At 38.5% G+C, this 19,881-nt stretch overlaps 1 protein-coding gene and 1 non-coding gene across 20 annotated transcripts in view; both read left to right on the top strand.

The window, feature by feature from the left end:
- Positions 1-19,881, top strand: part of SCMH1 (Scm polycomb group protein homolog 1) — a 209,013-nt gene that overhangs the window by 59,104 nt on the left and 130,028 nt on the right. The gene's annotated exons all lie outside the window — the stretch shown is intronic.
- On the top strand, positions 15,154-15,260 carry LOC143675282 (U6 spliceosomal RNA). The gene has a single exon (XR_013171519.1). It is a non-coding gene; the product is annotated as a U6 spliceosomal RNA (small nuclear RNA).

The following is a 19,881-nucleotide window of genomic DNA, read 5'->3' on the forward strand; positions in this document are numbered from 1 at the left end:
GCCTATTATTGATTTCCAACTTCATTCCTTTATGATCCGAGAAAGTGTTGTGTATGATTTCAATCTTTTTAAATTTGTTAAGACTTGCTTTGTGACCCAGCATATGGTCTATCTTTGAGAATGATCCATGAGCACTTGAGAAAAAGGTGTATCCTGCTGTTGTGGGATGTAATGTCCTATAAATGTCTGTTAAGTCTAGCTCATTTATAGTAATATTCAGATTCTCTATTTCTTTATTGATCCTCTGTCTAGATGTTCTGTCCATTGATGAGAGTGGTGAATTGAAGTCTCCAAGTATTATGGTATATGTGTCTATTTCCCTTTTCGGTGTTTGCAGTGTATTCCTCACGTATTTTGGGGCATTCTGGTTCGGTGCGTAAATATTTATGATTGTTATGTTTTCTTGTTTAATTGTTCCTTTTATTAGTATATAGTGTCCTTCTTTGTCTCTTTTAACTGCTTTACATTTGAAGTCTAATTTGTTGGATATTAGTGTAGCCACTCCTGCTCTTTTCTGGTTGTTATTTGCGTGAAATATCTTTTCCCAACCTTTCACTTTCAACCTATGTTTATCTTTGGGTCTAAGATGTGTTTCCTGTAGACAGCATATAGAAGGATCCTGTTTTTTAATCCATTCTGCCAATCTATGTCTTTTGATTGGGGAAATCAGTCCATTGACATTTAGTGTTATTACTGTTTGGATAATATTTTCCTCTAACATTTTGCCTTTTGTATTGTATATATCATATCTGATTTTCCTTCTTTCTACACTCTTCTCCATACCTCTCCCTTCTGTCTTTTTGTATCTGACTCTAGTGCTCCCTTTAGTATTTCTTGCAGAGCTGGTCTCTTGGTCACAAATTCTTTCAGTGACTTTTTGTCTGAGAATGTTTTAATTTCTCCCTCATTTTTGAAGGATAATTTTGCTGGATATAGGAGTCTTGGTTGGCAGTTTTTCTCTTCTAGTAATTTAAATATATCATCCCACTGTCTTCTAGCTTCCATGGTTTCTGCTGAGAAATCTACACATAGTCTTATTGGGTTTCCCTTGTATGTGATGGATTGCTTCTCTCTCGCTGCTTTCAAGATCCTCTCTTTCTCTTTGACCTCTGACATTCTAACTAGTAAGTGTCTTGGAGAACGCCTATTTGGGTCTAATCTCTTTGGGGTGCGCTGCACTTCTTGGATCTGTAATTTTAGGTCTTTCATAAGAGTTGGGAAATTTTCAGTGATAATTTCTTCCATTAATTTTTCTCCTCCTTTTCCCTTCTCTTCTCCTCTGGGGCACCCACAACACGTATACTTGTGCGGTTCATATTGTCCTTGAGTTCCCTGATACCCTGTTCAAATTTTTCCATTCTTTTCCCAATAGTTTCTCTTTCTTTTTGGAATTCAGATGTTCCATCCTCCAAATCACTAATTCTATCTTCTGTCTCTTTAAATCTATCATTGTAGGTATCCATTGTTTTTTTCCATCTTTTCTACTTTATCCTTCACTTCCATAAGTTCTGTGATTTGTTTTTTCAGTTTTTCTATTTCTTCTTTATGTTCAGCCCATGTCCTCTTCATGTCCTCCCTCAATTTATCGATTTCATTTTTGAAGAGGTTTTCCATTTCTGTTCATATATTCAGCATTAGTTGTCTCAGCTCTTGTATCTCATTTGAACTATTGGTTTGTTCCTTTGACTGGGCCATATTCTCAATCTTCTGAGCGTGGACAGTTATCTTCTGCTGCTGGCGTCTGGGCATTTAGTCAGATTTCCCTGGGTGTCGGACCCAACAAGGTTGTAAGATTTTTCTGTGAAATCTCTGGGTTCTGTTTTTCTTATCCTGCCCAGTAGGTGGCGCTCGTGGCACATATTTGTCTGCGGGTCCCACCAGTAAAAGGTGCTGTGGGTCCTTTAACTTTGGAAAACTCTCGCCGTCCAGAAGGTTCGCTAGCCGAAGCGGCTTGGAAGAGTGCCAGCCAGCCCGGAGTCCGAACGCGGGGAGGGTCACTGGCTGCCGCAGCCCGGGAAAGCGCCCGTCCGAATTTCCTAGTTGGCCCGGGGCACCAAGCTTGGCGGGAGGGTGCCAGCCACAGCGGCCCGCCTGGGAGAGTGCACGTTCCCGGGGAGTCACGGGTTTGGAAGGGCCCCCCCCCCCCCGTCGCTGTTCTCTGTGGCCTGGGGATTTCCGATCCAATTCTCTCAGTTGGTCCGGGTGGCCGCGTGTGGTGTGGGCGCCAGCCACCGCGGTTTGAGGGGACCGCCTGTCCAGTTCTCCCAGCCTGCCTGGGAAGGGGGAAGGGAGTGACTCCGGCTGCTTGCCGCCCCGCCCGGTGAAGCCCGCGCCCCTCGGTGATCTCACCAGAGCGGATTCTCTCAGCCAGCCAGCCGTTCCAGGATGGGGTACGCTGTCTTTTTTTATCTCTGTCGTGGCTTTGGGAGCTGTTCTGTATCGTTTCTACTCCCCTAGTAGCTGTCCTGGAGGAGAAACTAAGATCCGTGCGTCTTACTAAGCCGCCATCTTCCTCCCCCTCAGTTTTGAAGGATAATTTCGCTGGGTACACAGTTCTTGGCTGGAATTCTTTCTCTTTCATGATCTTAAATATATCATACTACTGCCTTCTTGCCTCTGTGGTGCTAGTTGAGTAGTCTGAACTCAGTTTTATGTGGTTTCCTTTGTATGTAGTATATTGTTTTCTCTTGCTGCTTTCATAATTTTCTGCTTCTCTTCAACATTTGACCGACTACTTAGTTTGAGGAAGGCCTATTTGGATTTATTCTGTTTGGAGTTTGCTGGGCTTCTTTGACTTGTATATTTATGTCCTTTATAAGGGTTGGGAAGTTTTTCCCCATTATATCCTCAACTACTCTTCCTAGCCCTTTACTCCTTTCTTCTCCTTCTGGGACACCAGTTATTCTTATATTTGTGTGTTTTATTTTGTCTATCATTTCCCTGAGATCCCTTTCAAATTTTTCTATCTTTTTGTCATTTGCTGTTTTATGTCATTGAAGTCAGTCATCCTGTCCTCTATATTGCTTATTCTTTCTTCTGTCTCTTCAGATCTGCTGTTTAATGCCTCTAGTATGTTTTTTCTTTGGTCCACAGAGTCTTTAATCTTTGTGATATCTGCTAGTTTTTCTATTTATTCTTTCAAATTCCTCTTTGTGCTCTTTTAGTGTCTTCTTGACCTCCTTTATGTCATTTGCCATCCCACTTATTTTATTTGTAGAATTATATGCATATCTTTGATTAGTTGTTCCAATGTCTGTGTCTCCTCTGATGTTTTAATTTGGTCGTTAGGCAGGGCTTTATCTCTCTGCATTATGATATGCTTAGTGATCTTCTGCTGTTTTTGTTGCTTGTAAATATCTTGATTGATTTACTTTGAGAGTTGATTCTTTCAGTAGTCTAAAGCCTAGTTTTTGCAAGATGCTTTTGCAGCATGGTGCAGGGATTCAGTGCAGGGCAGGTGTAGGCACAGTTTGTGGATGTTATGCTGGTGTTTGTAAACGTGGGTGCCCAGTAGCCAGGGAGGATGTAGCTGTGCGTGTGCACAGGTCTAGGATCATAACCCTAGTGTACACTGGTCTAGGGCATAGGGCCCTTTGTGCGCATGCATAGAGCTGTGGCAGCAGGTCAACGTTACACCTTCGTGGGTTGGGGGCAGGTGGCACTTTCTCAGAGCTAAGAAACATGACTGAGGCCCGTGCACATGCGCAGGTCTAGGAGTGCTGTAAAGTGATGCACAGAGCTCAGGGTGGCGTGAGGCTGTGTGACAGTATGAGCAAGTGGGGGGTTGGGGGTGGGGTAGGTGTAGCCTGGGTATCAAGGTATGTGCCTGCAGCTTTTATGTGCTGGCGACAGCTTGCAGGGAACAGGGAGGGGGAAGCAGTGCTCGGGAGGGGTGCAGGAGAGGGGTTGGGATACACTTGGGGTGGGGGGGTAGGGCGGATACATGCACTGGGGATTGATGGGGCAGGGGCTTTGGAGCCAGGGGAATGGGGTCAGGTGATGCAGCTTGGGTGCATGGGCAGTGGGGTGAGTCACAGGTCACTGGGCTATGCTGTGAGGATAGCGTGTTCAAGTAGCCTGGCCTGGCTTACTTCCTAGTCTCCACCTCCCCGTCTCTGCACTCCATTGGGCTCCGCGCCTCTGCGCCAGGCTCTAGCTTTCTGCTTCTCAGTTCCTCAGCATCTGCAACCAGGGCTGCCCTGTGTGGTGCAGAAGGCTCTCCCAGTTCAGTTCTACTCTTGAATTGCCATCTCAGTTGCCTTCTCTAAGGCGTTACCTCTCTAACTTTTCTGCAGAGCAGGGCTGAACTCGAGCTACCCTATTCAGCCATCTTCTCGGAACTGGTCTCTCTGTTCATTTTTAAACAGGTTTTTTTTTTTTTTTTTACATGGGCAGGCACCGGGAATCAAACCCGGGTCCTCTGGCATTGCTGATAAGCATTCCTGCCTGCTGAGCCACTGTGGCCCGCCCTTTAAACAGTTTTATTCATACATCATAAATCTATCCTAAGTTAAAAATCATACAATCCAACCTAAGTAAAAATCAAGTTCCTGGTATGATCACATAGCCATGCCTTCACCACCACAATTTATATGAGGACATTTCCTTTTCTTCCATGGAGAATTCCATACCTCTCTCTCCTATCTCCTGTGTAAATGACACTTAGTTTTGGCGCATTACCTTTGTTACAGTCAATGGAAGCATATTGCAATGTTGCTGTTGACTATAGACCCTCGCTTGCATTGATTGTATTTTTTCCTGTATAAGGTCCCATTTTCAACGCCTTGCAATGTTGACATGCATTTCTTCTCCCTCTTGCAGAAACATTCTCATATTTGTATATTTAATCGCCATGATTATCCACTCTAGGCATTCCTAAGTTATATTGTCTCAGTCTTTATCCACTATATTTCCTTCTGGTTCCATACATGCCCCCAGCCCTTCTCTCTCAACTATACTTACATCCAGCTTCATTCAGTGTACTTATATTATTGTGCTACCATTCAGATAGTATTGTGCCGTCCATTTCTGAATCTTTACAGTCAGTCCTGTTGCACAATCTATATTCCTTTAGCACCAAAAGTGCATGTATTTTAAATGAGTTTTAATTGAATAGAATTTGCCTTTGTGTTATGTGGGTTTCCTTTATAAGTTCTGTGAGGACTGTATTCATAAAAGTCTTTGAAAAGCTAAATTATTTTCATGATTATATCCCTAAACTTCTTCCTTTAGGTCATGATCTTACCAGATTTGAGAGTGACTTACAGATACTAAAGAATCCAGCGTGTTTTTGTTTAATTTTAAGTGATTTTCTTCTACCATTTTTCTCTCTAGTCCACTTATGTGTTTTGATTGCAAACCATCAAAATATAATATATATTTTTTAATTCAGAAGGCAATCTCTGTGTCCTGGTCCTGTAAGTTTTAAATTTTCTGCCTTTTTTTTCTTAAAGACTGGCATTCATTATTTTATTCAAAAACATTTGAGTACTTCCTCTATCCCAGACATTGTTTGAAGTGCCAGGGATATAGTGTTGAATAAATAACACTGACTAGGCTCCAGTGAGGGGAAGCAAATAAAGGAACAAACAGAAATATCTAATGGTAATAACTGTGGTATGGAGAATTAAAAGAATGATATGATAGAGAAGGTCTGGATGACTAGATTGAGTAGTCAGGGAAGGATATACTGAGGTGATGACATTTAAGCCGGGACCTAAATATATGAATATTGGTGTGGAGCGTTCCAGAGAATAATGAGGTTAGCCTGGATCAAAAGCAAAGGAGATGAGTTAGAAGAAGTAGGTAGGAATCAGATCATGTAGGATTATGTAGGTTAGGGTAATTTTAAGTATTATGGGGATCTTTGGGGCCCAGCTTCTGGGGCCCTTCCTCCCCATCATATTGATCTTGACTTCTACCCCCTGACCGAAAATCAGTGTTCGTAGTGATCCTCCCTCACTGATGGAAATTTTTTTTTAATTTATTTATTAATTAAAAAAAATTAAGAACAAACAAACAAAAACATTAAACATTTAAACAGAAGGGTGATTATGATCTGATTTACATTGGCAAATAATCTAGATGGAATATATAATGGAAAATCAATCAATGCTGAAAGCCTCTAACAAAACACAGGCAAAAGATTGTATGTACTCCTAGGATATACTAAATAAATAATCCAGTTTTTTTTGGAAAAACCCAAGCTCTAAGACAAGAAATGGGCCAAATTACTTTGCTTTGAATCCCAACTCCACCATTTACTGTGTAACCTTGGACACATGATAATAGATCTGTCTGCGTTGGTTTCTTCATCAGTAAAATGAAGATAATAGTACCTAACTTACAGGTTTGTTGTAAGAATTGAATAACTTAATACCTGCCAAATGCTTAGGGCAGTGCTTGGCACATAGTAATTTTTTTACTGATAAATACTTACTTTTACTGTTATTTCCTCTAGAACTTTGTTGTCTGCTATAGTAGCCATGTGGTTAAATATGACTGAAGAACCAAAATTTTTATTTAATTAAATTTAAATTTTAAACTGATCCTTGATTCAGTTGTTAGAAAACTTTTATGTTTGGAAGAACTTAGATATGTGAATCTTCTTTTTCAACTATAAATTTTATGAAATTGAAATACAATTGAAGTATTTCAGTTTTCTGATGAAAATTTAGTATCTGAATCAAGATATGCTCTAAGTGTAAAATGCACATCAGATTTTGGAGACCTAATACGAAAATAAATGTAAAATATTTTCATTAATAATTTTTATAATGATTACATGCAAAATGATGTTTTGAAATATTGGGTTAAAATACATTATTAAATTATTTTCACTGAATTCTTTTTTTACTTTTTAAAATTTGGCTACTAGAAGACTTAAAATTATTTGTGTAGTTTGAATTATATTTTTCCTAGACAGCGCTGCTCCAGACCCTGGATCACGGGTAAGGGCAGTAAAAGTTTATGGACTGAGAAAATTACACACATACTCCTGAAGATTATGAAACACCCTCAGCTTCTGGGGCCCTTCCTCCCCATCATATTGATCTTGACTTCTACCCCCTGACCGAAAATCAGTGTTCGTAGTGATCCTGCCCTCACTGATGGAAATTTTTTTTAATTTATTTATTAATTGAAAAAAATTAAGAACAAACAAACAAAAACATTAAACATTAACATATAATTCTGTTCTAAATATATATTCAGTAATTCTCAATATCATCACATAGTTGCATATTCATCATTTCTTAGAACATTTACATCAGTTCAGAAAAAGAAATAAAAAGACAACAGAAAAAGAAATACAACAATAACAGAAAAAAAGATTATATACACCATATCCCTTACCCCTCACTTGCATTTATCACTAGCATTTCAAACTAAATTTATTTTTACATTTGTTCCCCCTGTTATTTATTTTTATTCCATATGTTCTGCTCGTTTCTTGACAAGGTAGATAAACGGAGCATCAGAGACAGTCACATTGTGACAGCTATATCATTATTCAATCATCCTCGAGAAACATGGCTACTGGAACACAGCTCTACATTTTCAGGCAATTCCCTCCAGCCTCTCCACTACATTTTGAATAACAAGATGATATATACTTAATGCATAAGAATAACCTCCAGGACAACCTGTCCACTCTGTTTGGAATCTCTCAGCCATTGACACTTTGTCTCATTTCACTCTTCCCCCTTTTGGTCCAGAAGGTTTTTTCAATTCCTTGATGCTAAGTCTCAGCTCATTCTAGGATTTCTGTCCCACGTTGCCAGGAAGGTCCACACCCCTGGGAATCATGTCCCACGTAGAGAGGGGTAGGGTGGTGAGACTGCTCGTTGTGTTGGCTGGAGAGAGGGGCCACATCTGAGCAACAAAAGACGCTCTCTTGGGGGTGACTCTTAGGCCTAAATTTTAGGTAGACTTGATCTGTCCTTTGTGGGGTTAAGTTTCATATGAACAAACCCCAAGACTGGGGACTCAGCCTATAGCTTTGGTTGTCCACACTGCTTGTGAGAATATCAAGAATTCAACTTGGGGAAGTTCCTTTTCTCCCTGTTCTCACCAACCCCAAAGGGAGCTTTGCAAATACTTTTCCACTCACTGATCAAATCACTCTGGGATTCATTGGGGCATCACTCTGGACAAACCAACAAAATCTCATGTCCTACCTGAGATTCCAAGTACTTATGGTATTCAATCAAACTATCTACATAAGTTATATTAGGAAATGCACTAGTCGAAATATAAATTTTGTAACAAACATTTTTTTGCTTTAGTCTCACACATACAGTGACATTTTAAAACATTAATTACCATCTATTTTCAGCACCCTGCAATAATAACATTCCTTTGTTCTTCCTCGTGCAAAAACATTTTTAAAATTTGTGCATTTAGTCACTATTATTATACACTCTAGGCATTCCTAGATTATACCATCTCAATCTTTAGCACCTATCTTTCTTTCTGATTTCATTTATGTCCCCAGCCCTCCTCCCTCTATCATTCTCACATGTGGCTTCATTCAGTGTTTTAACATAATTGTATTACAGTTAGGTAGTATTGTGCTGTCCATTTCTGACTTTTTGTATTCAGTCCTGTTGCATAGTCTGTATCCCTTCAGCTCCAATTACCCAATATCTTACCCTATTTGTATCTCCTGATGGTCTCTGTTACCAACGAAATAGTCCAGGTTTATTCACTAATGTCAGTTCATATCAGTGAGACCACACAGTATTTGTCCTTTTGCTTTTGACTAGTCTCACTCAGCATAATGTTCTCAAGGTCTGTCTATGTTGTTAAATACTTCATAAGTTTATTCTGTCTTAAAGCTGCGTAATATTCCATTGTGTGTATATAACACAGTTTGTTTAGCCACTTGTCTGTTGATGGACATTTTGGCTGTTTCCATCTCTTTGCAATTGTAAATAATGCTGCTATAAACATTGGTGTACAAATGTCCGTTTGTGTCTTTGCCCTTAATTCCTTTGAGTAGATACCTAGCAATAGTATTGCTGGATCATATGGTAATTCTATATTCAGCTTTTTGAGGAACCGCCAAACTGCCTTCCACAGTGGTTGCACCATTTGACATTCCCACCAACAGTGAATAAGTGTGCTTCTTTCTCCACATCCTCTCCAGCACTTGTCATTTTCTGTTTTGTTGATAATGGCCATTCTGGTGGGTGTGAGATGATATCTCATTGTGGTTTTGATTTGCATTTCTCTAATGGCCAGGGACGTTGAGCATCTCTTCATGTGCCTTTTGGCCATTTGTATTTCCTCTTCTGAGAAGTGTCTGTTCAAGTCTTTTTCCCATTTTGTAATTGGGTTGGCTGTCTTTTTGTCGTTGAGTTGAACAATCTCTTTATAAATTCTGGATACTAGACCTTTATCTGATATGTCGTTTGTAAATATTGTCTCCCATGTGTAGGCTGTCTTTTTTTTTTTTTTTTTTTTTTTTTTAAAGGAAAGACAGAGAGAAGGAAGGAAGGATAGAAGGAAGGAAGGAAGGAAGAAAGGGAAACATCTTTTAAACATTTTCTTGTTTTATTGTATTCTGTTTCTCCGTTTTTGTTACATGGGCTGGGGCCGGGAATCGAACCGAGGTCCTCCGGCATAGCAGGCAAGCACTTTGCCCGCTGAGCCACCGCGGCCCGCCCTAGGCTGTCTTTTTACTTTCTTGATGAAGTTCTTTAATGCACTAAAGTGTTTAATTTTGAGGAGCGCCCATTTCTTTCTTTCTTTCTTCAGTGCTCTTGCTTTAGGTGTAAGGTCCAGAAAACCACCTCCAGTTATAAGCTTCATAAGATATTTCCCTACATTTTCCTCTAACTGTTTTATGGTCTTAGACCTAATGTTTAGATCTTTGATCCATTTCGAGTTAACTTTTGTATAGGGTGTGAGATACGGGTCCTCTTTCATTTTTTGCATATAGATATCCAGTTCTCTAGGGACCATTTATTGAAGAGACTGTTCTGTCCCAGGTGAGTTGGCTTGACTGCCTTATCAAAGATCAAATGTCCATAGATGAGAGGGTCTATATCTGAACACTCTATTCGATTCCATTGGTCGATATATCTATCTTTATGCCAATACCATGCTATTTTGACCACTGTGGCTTCATAATATGCCTTAAAGTCAGGCAGCATGAGACCTCCAGCTTCTTCTTTTTTTTTCCTCAAGATACTTTTAGCAATTCGGGGCACCCTGCCCTCCCGGATAAATTTGCTTATTGGTTTTTCTATTTCTGAAAAGTAAGTTGTTGGGATTTTGATTGGTATTGCATTGAATCTGTAAATCAAGTTAGGTAGAATTGACATCTTAACTGTATTTAGTCTTCCAGTCCATGAACACGGTATGCCCTTCCATCTATTTAGGTCTTCTGTGATTTCTTTTAACAGTTTCTTGTAGTTTTCTTTGTATAGGTCTTTTGTCTCTTTAGTTAAATTTATTCCTAAGTATTTTATTCTTTTAGTTGCAATTGTAAATGGAATTCATTTCTTGATTTCCCCCTCAGATTGTTCATTACTAGTGTATAGAAACACTACAGATTTTTGAATGTTGATCTTGTAACCTGCTACTTGCTGTACTTGTTTATTAGCTCTAGTAGTTTTGCTGTGGATTTTTCAGGGTTTTCGATGTATAGTATCATATCATCTGCAAACAGTGATAGTTTTACTTCTTCCTTTCCAATTTTGATGCCTTGTATTTCTTTTTGTCTAATTGCTCTGGCTAGAACTTGCAACACAATGTTAAATAACAGTGGTGATAGTGGACATCCTTGTCTTGTTCCTGATCTTAGGGGGAAAGTTTTCAGTTTTTCCCCATTGAGGATGATATTAGCTGTGGGTTTTTCATACATTCCCTTTATCATTTTAAGGAAGTTCCCTTTTATTCCTATCCTTTGAAGTGTTTTCAACAAGAAAGGATGTTGAATCTTGTCAAATGCCTTCTCTGCATCAATTGAGATGATCATGTGAATTTTCTGCTTTGATTTGTTGATATGGTGTATTACATTAATTGATTTTCTTATGTTGAACCATCCTTGCATACCTGGGATGAATCCTACTTGGTCATGATGTATAATTCTTTTAATGTGTTGCTGGATTCGATTTGCTAGAATTTTGTTGGGGATTTTTGCATCTATATTCATTAGAGAGATTGGTCTGTAGTTTTCTTTTTTTGTAATGTCTTTGTCTGGTTTTGGTATGAGGGTGATGTTGGCTTCATAGAATGAATTAGGTAGCTTTCCCTCCACTTCAATTTTTTCGAAGAGTTTGAGCGGGATGGTACTAATTCTTTCTGGAATGTTTGATAGAATTCACATGTGAAGCTGTCTGGTCCTGGACTTTTCTTTTTAGGAAGCTTTTTAATGACTGATTCAATTTCTTTACTTGTGATTGGTTTGTGGATGTCATCTGTTTCTTCTCGAGTCAAAGTTAGTTGTTCATGCCTTTCTAGGAAGTTGTCCATTTCATCTACATTGTTGTATTTATTAGCATAAAGTTATTCATAGTATCCTGTTATTACCTCCTTTATTTCTGTGGGGTCAGTGGTTATGTCTCCTCTTCCATTTCTGATCTTATTTATTTGCATCCTCTCTCTTCTTCTTTTTGTCAATCTTGCTAAGGGCCTATCAATCTTGTTGATTTTCTCACAGAACCAACTTCTGGTCTTATTGATTTTCTCTATTGTTTTCATGTTCTCAATTTCATTTATTTCTGCTCTAGTCTTTGTTATTTCTTTCCTTTTGCTTGCTTTGGGGTTAGTTTGCTGTTCTTTCTCCAGTTCTTCCAAGTGGACAGTTAATTCCTGAATTTTTGCCCTTTCTTCTTTTTTGATATAGGCATTTAGGGCAATAAATTTCCCTCTTAGCATTCCCTTTGCTGCATCCCATAAGTTTTGATGTACTGTGTTTTCATTTTCATTTGCTTTGATATATTTACTGATTTCTCTTGTAATTTCTTTCTTGACCCACTGGTTGTTTAAGAGTGTGTTGTTGAGCCTCCACAAATTTGTGAATTTTCTGGTGCTCTGCCTATTATTGATTTCCAACTTCATTCCTTTATGATCTGAGAAAGTGTTGTGTATGATTTCAGTCTTTTTAAACTTGTTGAGACTTTCTTTGTGACCCAGCATATGGTCTATCTTTGAGAATGATCCATGAGCACTTGAGAAAAAGGTGTATCCTGCTGTTGTGGGGTGTAGTGTCCTATAAATGTCTGTTAAGTCTAGCTCATTTATTATAACATTCAAATTCTCTGTTTCTTTATTGATCCTCTGTCTAGATGTTCTGTCCATTGATGAGAGTGGGGAATTGAAGTCTCCAACTATTATGGTAGATGTGTCTGTTTCCCTTTTCATTGTTTGTAGTGTTTTCCTCAAGTATTTTGGTTTGGTGCATAAATATTTATGATTGTTATGTCTTCATGCTGAATTGTTCCTTTTATTAGTACATAATATCCTTCTTTGTCTCTTTTAACTGCTTTACATTTGAAGTCTAATTTGTTGGATATTAGTATAGCTACTCCTGCTCTTTTCTGGTTGTTATTTGCATGAAATATCTTTTTCCAACTTTTCACTTTCAACCTATGTTTACCTTTGGGTCTAAGATGTTTCCTGTAGACAGCATATAGAAGGATCCTGTTTTTTAATCCATTCTACCAGTCTTTTGATTGGGGAGTTCAGTCCATTAATATTTAGTTTTATTACTGTACCAGTAGTACTTTCTTCTACCATTTTGCCTTTTGGATTTTATATGTCATATCTAATTTTCCTTCTTTCTACACTCTTCTCCACACCTCTTTCTTTTGTGTTTTCGTATCTGTCTCTAGTGCTCCCTTTAGTATTTCTTGCAGAGCTTGTCTCTTGGTCACAAATTCTCTAAGTGATTTTTTGTCTGAAAGTGTTTTAATTTCTCCCTCATTTTTGAAGGATAATGTTGCTGGGTATAGAATTCTTGGTTGGCAATTTTTCTCTTTTAGTAATTTAAATATATCGTCCCATTGTCTTCTCGCCTCCATGGTTTCTGCTGAGAAATCTACACATAGTCTTATTGGGTTTCCCTTGTATGTGATGGACTGCTTTTCTCTTGCTACTGTCAAGATCCTCTCTTTCTCTTTGACCTCTGACATTCTGAGTAGTAAGTGTCCTGGAGAACATCTATTTGGATCTGTTCTCTTTGAGGTACGCTGCACTTCTTGAATCTGTAATTTTAGGTCTTTCATAAGAGTTGGGAAATTTCCGTGATAATTTCTTCCATTAGTTTTTCTCCTTCTCTCCTCCTTCTGGGATACCCACAACACATATGTTTGTGTGCTTGATATTATCATTCAATTCCCTGAGTCCCTGCTCATATTTTTCCATTTTATTTCCCTATAGTTTCTGTTTCTTGTTGGATTTCAGATGTTCTGTCCTCCAGTTCACTAATCCTTTCCTCTGTCTCTCGAAATCTACCATTGTAGGTTTCCATTGTTTTTTCATCTCTTCTGCTGTGCCTTTCATTTCCATAAGTTCTGTGATTTGTTTTTTTCAGACTTTCCATTTCTTCTTTTTGTTTATTCCTTGCCTTCTTCACATCCTCCCTCAGTTCATTGATTTGGTTTTTCATGAGGTTTTCCATGTCTGTTCGTATATTCTGAATTAATTGTTTCAGCTCTTGTATCTTATTTGAGCTATTGGTTTGTTCCTTTGACTGGGCCATATCTTCAATTTTCCTGGTGTAATTTGTTATTTTTTGCTGGCATCTAGACATTTAATTACCTTAATTAGTTTATTCTGGAGATTGTTTTCACTTCGCTTACCTAGGGTTTTCTTGCTGGATGAATTTGTTGTCTATCTGTTCTTTGACATTCAGTTCAGCTTTTTCTGGACCTCTAGCTTAGGTTTTGTTTAACAGAGGATAATTTTTCAGTTCTTGTTTTCTTGTTTCTTGCCCTGCTTGTATGGTGCCTTCCCCCTCCCCCACACTTAGGAGGGTCTACATAGGTATTATAACTCCAGCCGGCTGTTCCCAGACTAAACTGGCCTCCTATCAGGGGGAAGGAGTCACCTGCATCAGTTTTCCCTGAGGGTGAGACCCAGCAGGTTAAAAGACTTCCTGTGAAGTCTCTGGACTCTGTTTTTCTTATCCTGCCCAGTATGTGGCACTTGTCTGCCTGCAGGTCCCATGAGCATAAGATGATGTGGCACCTTTAGCTTTGGCGCTCTCCCTGCTGGGGGCGTGGTGGAGACAGAGGAGAGGTTGTAGGCTGGTTTTAATGGCTTCAAATTGCCTAACCCTGGGGTCTGAATTCCTTGAGGGAGGGATTCCACCTGAGTTGGGCTTCACCCCTCCCCTGGGGAAGGCACAGGCAGAAACAAGCCCTGAATGCAGCCCGTTTCTGCCTATGCCTGGGGCAGTTGCAGCCCGAGAAGTCCCGCCGCTGAATCCAGAGGCAGCCAAGCCTCTGTAGAAACACAACCACTAAAACCTCCGTTTCCTCCCCTTTCCTCTTTTTCCATTAGCCCCATGAGCAACCTCCGCTTTGACCAGGTTCACCTGAGCTGGGGGCCTATTTTTAGTAGTCAGAATTTGTTAATTAATTCCACAATTGGCATTTGGTTGGGCTCAGCCCGTTTCTGGTAAAGTCTGTTTCCTTTCCCCTCAGGGAAGCAGCCTGTGGAGGAGGGACGCTGGCCGCCGCAACTTGGGGAACTCACGGTTCTGGGGAGGCTCGCAGCTGGTCCACCTGGTCCAGACTGGGGTACACTGTGTGTCTGGTCACTGACGTGGCTCTGGGAGCTGTTCTGTACTGTTTCTGGTTATTTAGTAGTTGTTCTGGAGGACGAACTAAAACGCGCACATTGTTAAGCCGCCATCTTGTAGTACTACTCCTGGAACCTGATAGGAATCTTTTATGTTCTTCAGATATCAGGGTAGAAAAAGATTATTAATCACTGTGCTATACTAAAGGATATTGCACAGATTAGGCACCTAGCAATGATTTGGATGAAATAAATTTTGTAGTTCTCTAGACTAGTACTACCATTTACAGTTGTTCTCTGAAATAAAGTCCACCAGTAACCCCAGAGATTTAAGGTGAGGACTAATAAACGTAGATTTTAATTAAGGGATGAATTGCTGTGTGAAAAGCAAAGAAAGTTGTGCTCTCTTCTGCAGCGTATATACTAAAATTGGAATGATACAGAGAAGATTACTATGGCCCCTGTGCAAGTAAGACATGCAAAGTTGTGAAGCATTCCAATTAAAAAAGCAGAGGAAGTTGAGGAAGGCATCTGGTGTTCTAGAAGCTAAATGTATGAAACAAAAAAAGAAAAACCTTAAAAAGCTAAGCAACCATTAACTTTTGTCCTTGAAGTGAAACCAGACATAACATTTTGTCCTTCTCATGACTCTTGATCTCTACTTATTCTGTTATTATACATAAAAGTGTTCTCTGGTTTAAGGATGCATTATTTTCGGGAGTTAGTATGAAAAGGATTCCTAGTAAATACTGATTGACCGTTAGCAAATGGTACTACCCTTCTGCCTAAATTGTTAGGAGTGCTTCTTAAAAATTATTTTTCCCCCACTTCCAGATTATTTTTTTTAAATCGTTGATATGCATTAACAAAATGCCATGTCTCAAAGGTTATTCTTTATCCTCTTTATCAAGTTAGTTTTCTAGAAAAGAGAGCATCTTCCTAAGATTGCTTTACTTTTTCATATTCATATAAGACACATTTTTACTAAACCCCCCTTCCGTAGTCTCAGTGGCCTTACTATTGCAATGAGGAAAGAGGTTGTCTCAAAGTTTCCCATTCAGGAAGGGATGTCAAAGCAGTTGCTTGAGTTGCTCTCAGCCTGACAACTGATACCACTTGAGAAATTTTCCTCATTTCAGTAAAAACATGATTTTCTATGAAGCCATAAAATCAGACACTTGTAGAGGTGGATGATGAGGAAACAGTGGCACACTACTAGTTTGTAGTAGATCTGGGTTCTGCCAGGGAAGGCACTACAGAAAACATTTAGTCTGAGCCTCCTGATTTTCAAGTGAGAAAATTGAGGCTCTGAGATAGCTCTACTCAGTGACGTAAATCAAAGCAGGCCAAATCTAGGTCTAATTTTTATCTCGCTTTTTTTTAGTACAGAGAAACCATGGTTGCCCTAAGTTTTTAATTCTGTGAAATTCATACCAGACCGCAGATAATGCCAAGGATTCATAACTTACTTTTTTTTAGGGTAAGAACCTGAGACTTTGGGGAGAATTACAGAATGGTTTATAGATGTCACTCTGTCAAGAAGTCCAAATTACTTTGTGTACCTGTCTCTAGAACCCAAACAATTGAGGGTTTAATTTACTCTTAGAGCTGTCTAAGGAGAAAGTTTTCTATGCAGGCTTCTCTCCCATTAGACTCTAATAGGTTAAAGTTGATCTTGAGATCCTTGGTACCTTGTAATACAAACATCTTTCTAAGGGCTGCTTGGGCAATGTGTGAACTGATAAACAATGGTAAAGGTTAATAGTCTGTTATTGATCCCCAGAGCTATAAGAGTCTGACCTCAGATTTTCATTTTGTCACCATGAAAAGCTTTTATTAAGTGGCTCCTGCTGCAGATGGTGACATGCATTCAAATCTTCATTCCAGGAAACCTTGGGGAAATAATTCGTTTTAGAAGTTTGATGTTCTGGAGAGCTACAAGTTTCTTCTGTTATACATTAAAACTTTATCTTTTATCATCTCACATTCACCAGAATGGCCATTATCAATAAAACAGAAAATGACAAGTGCTGGAGAGGATATGGAGAAAGAGGCACACTTATCCACTGTTGGTGGGAATGTCAAATGGTACAACTGCTGTGGAAGGCAATTTGGCAGTTCCTCAGGAAGCTAAGCATAAAATTGCCATATGACCCAGCAATACCGTTGCTAGGTATCTACACAGAGGACATAAGGGCAAAGACACAAGCGGACATTTGCACACCAATTTTTATAGAAGCTTTATTTACAATTGCCAAGAAATGGAAACAGCCCAAATGTCCATCAACAGACAAGTGGCTAAACAAGCTGTGGTATTTACATACAATGGAATATTATGCAGCCGTAAGACAGAATAAAGTTATGAAGTATGTAACAACATGGATGGACCTTAAGGACATTATGCTGAGTAAGATTAGCCATAAACAAAACGACAAATACTGTATGGTCTCACTGATATGAACTGACATTTATGCATGAACTTGGATAATTTCAGTTAAGAACAGAGGTCATCAGGAAATAGAAATAGGGTAGATACTGGGTAATTGGAACTGAAGGGATACAGATTGTGCAATGGGACTGACTGTAAAAATTCAGAAATGGATAGCACAATACTACCTAACTGTAATACTACCTAACTATAGTGTTAGAACACTGTATGAAGCTGAATTTGAGGATGATGATGATAGAGGGAGGAGGGCTGAGGGCATAAATGAAATCATAAGGAAAGATATACGATAAAGACTGAAATGGTGTAATCTCTGAATGCCTAGAGTGTATAATGATAGTGACTAAATGCACAAATTTAAAAATGTTTTACATGAGGAAGAACAAAGGAATGTCAATAATGCAGAATGTTGAAAAAAGATGGTAATTAATATTTAAGAACTTTAACTTATGTTTGAGACTAAAGCAAAAAATGTTTATTTGATATAAAATTTATATTGTGATTAGTGCTTTTCCTAATATAACTTATGTGGACAGCTTAATTGATCACCATAAGTACACGGAACCTTGAGTAGGGCATGAAATTTTGTAGGTTTGTCCAGAGTGATGCCTCAATAAATTCCCAGAAGGATTTGAACAGTGAATAAAAAAGTATTTGCAAAGTCCCCTTGGGAGAATGGTGAGAAGGGGGGAAAATTCAACTTCCCCAAGTGGAGAATTCTTTTATTCTCACAAGCAGTGGGAACAACCAAAGCATAGGCCAAGCCCCCAGTCTTGAGGTTTGTTCATATGAAATTTAGCCCTGCAAAGGATAGGTTAAGCCTACTTGAAATTGGGCCTAAGAGTCACCCCCAAGGGGGAACCTCTTTTTTTTTTCTCAAATGTGGCCTCTCTCTCTTAGCCAACACGATAAACTCACTGCCCTCCCCCTCTCTATGTGGGACATGATTCCCAGGGGTGTGGGCCTTCCTGGTAACGTGGGACAGAAATCCTAGGATGAGCTGGGACTCAGTATCAAGGGATTGAGAAAACCTTCTTGACTGAAAGGGGGAAAAGCGAAATGAGACAAAATAAAGTGTCAATGGCTGAGAGATTCCAAACAGAGGTTATCCTGAAGGTTATTCTTACACATTAAATAGATATCACCTTTTTAGTTAAGGCATGACAGAGAGGCTGGAGGGAAGTGCCTGAAAATGTAGAGCTGTGTTCCAGTAGCCATGTTCCTTGAAGATGATTGTATAATGATATAGCTTTCACAGTGTGACTGTGTGATTGTGAAAACCTTGTGTCTGACGCTTCTTTTATCTACCCTATGGACAGATGAGTAGAACATATGTATTAAAAATAAATAAATAATAGAGGGAACAAATGTTAAAGTAAATTTAGTAGATTGAAATGCTAGTGATCAAGGAAAGGGAGGGGTAAGGGGTATGGTATGTATGAATTTTTTTCTGCTGTCTTTTTATTTCTTTTTCTGAATTGATGCAAATGTTCTAGAAATTATCATGATGATGAATATACAACTGTGTGATGAAAAAAAGAATGTTCATATTGTATGTTGATTGGCTTTATTAATAAAAATTTTAAAAACATACAAAAAAAGGAAAAACAAAACAAAGAAATAGTAAGTGATCTGTACATTGACACAATAAAATATCCTATTTCCTAAAAAAAAAAACTTCTTTTGAAATAATTTTAGTTGGAAATTATTCTAAAATGGATTCATCCCTTTTTCCTTTTTAAAAATTTAGTTTATTGAGAGTAATTTGACCTTTATTTGATGATTCATATCTCTGTGTGTGTGTGTGTGTGTATGTGTGTATGTGTGTGTATGAAGGATACAGAATTCCAAGGATTGTTAATAATGTATTCTTAATTCTATTTTTCCACAAGACCTTTTTTTAAAATGCTATTTTATTGAGATATATTCATATACCATACAGCCCATCCAAAGTATACAATCAGTGGCTAACAGTATCATTGCATAGTTATGCATTCATCACCACAAGCAATTTTAGAACATTTTCATTACTCCAAAAGAAAAGAGAAAAAACAATAACATCCCATGCCCTCTATTATTGACCCCTAGTTTGATGTGGTGCATTTGTTATAGTTCATGAAAGAACTTTTTAATATTTTTACTTATCACAGTCATTGTCTACTTCAAGATTCACTCTATTATACGTTCCCATATTTTAACCTGTAGCTTTCCTTCTGACATACGTAACTCTACATTTCCCCTTTTACCCACATTTATACATAATGCAGCACTGTTAATTATATTCGCAACAACATGCTACTAAAACCTGTGTCCATTTCCAAACATTTGAGTTCAGCCTAGTTAAAAATTCTGCTCATAGTAAGCAACCATTCCCCATTCTCTAGCCTTACTCTATTTCCTGCTAACCTGTATTCAAGATTTTATATCTATGAGTTTTCATATTATACTTGGTTCATATTAGTGAAGTCATACAATATTTGTCCTTTTGTGTCTGACTTATTTCATTCAACCTAATATCCTCAAGGTTTATCCATGTTATTGCGTACTTCAAGACTTCATTCCTTCTTACTGCTGAGTAATATTCCATTGTTGTATATATACCACATTTTGTTTATCCATTTCTTGGTTAATATACCTGGTTTTGTGTATCCATTCAGTGGTTGAGGATATGTGGGTTATTT

The sequence above is a fragment of the Tamandua tetradactyla genome, chromosome 2 (genome assembly GCF_023851605.1).
Source record: "Tamandua tetradactyla isolate mTamTet1 chromosome 2, mTamTet1.pri, whole genome shotgun sequence".
Taxonomy (NCBI): Eukaryota; Metazoa; Chordata; class Mammalia; order Pilosa; family Myrmecophagidae; genus Tamandua; species Tamandua tetradactyla.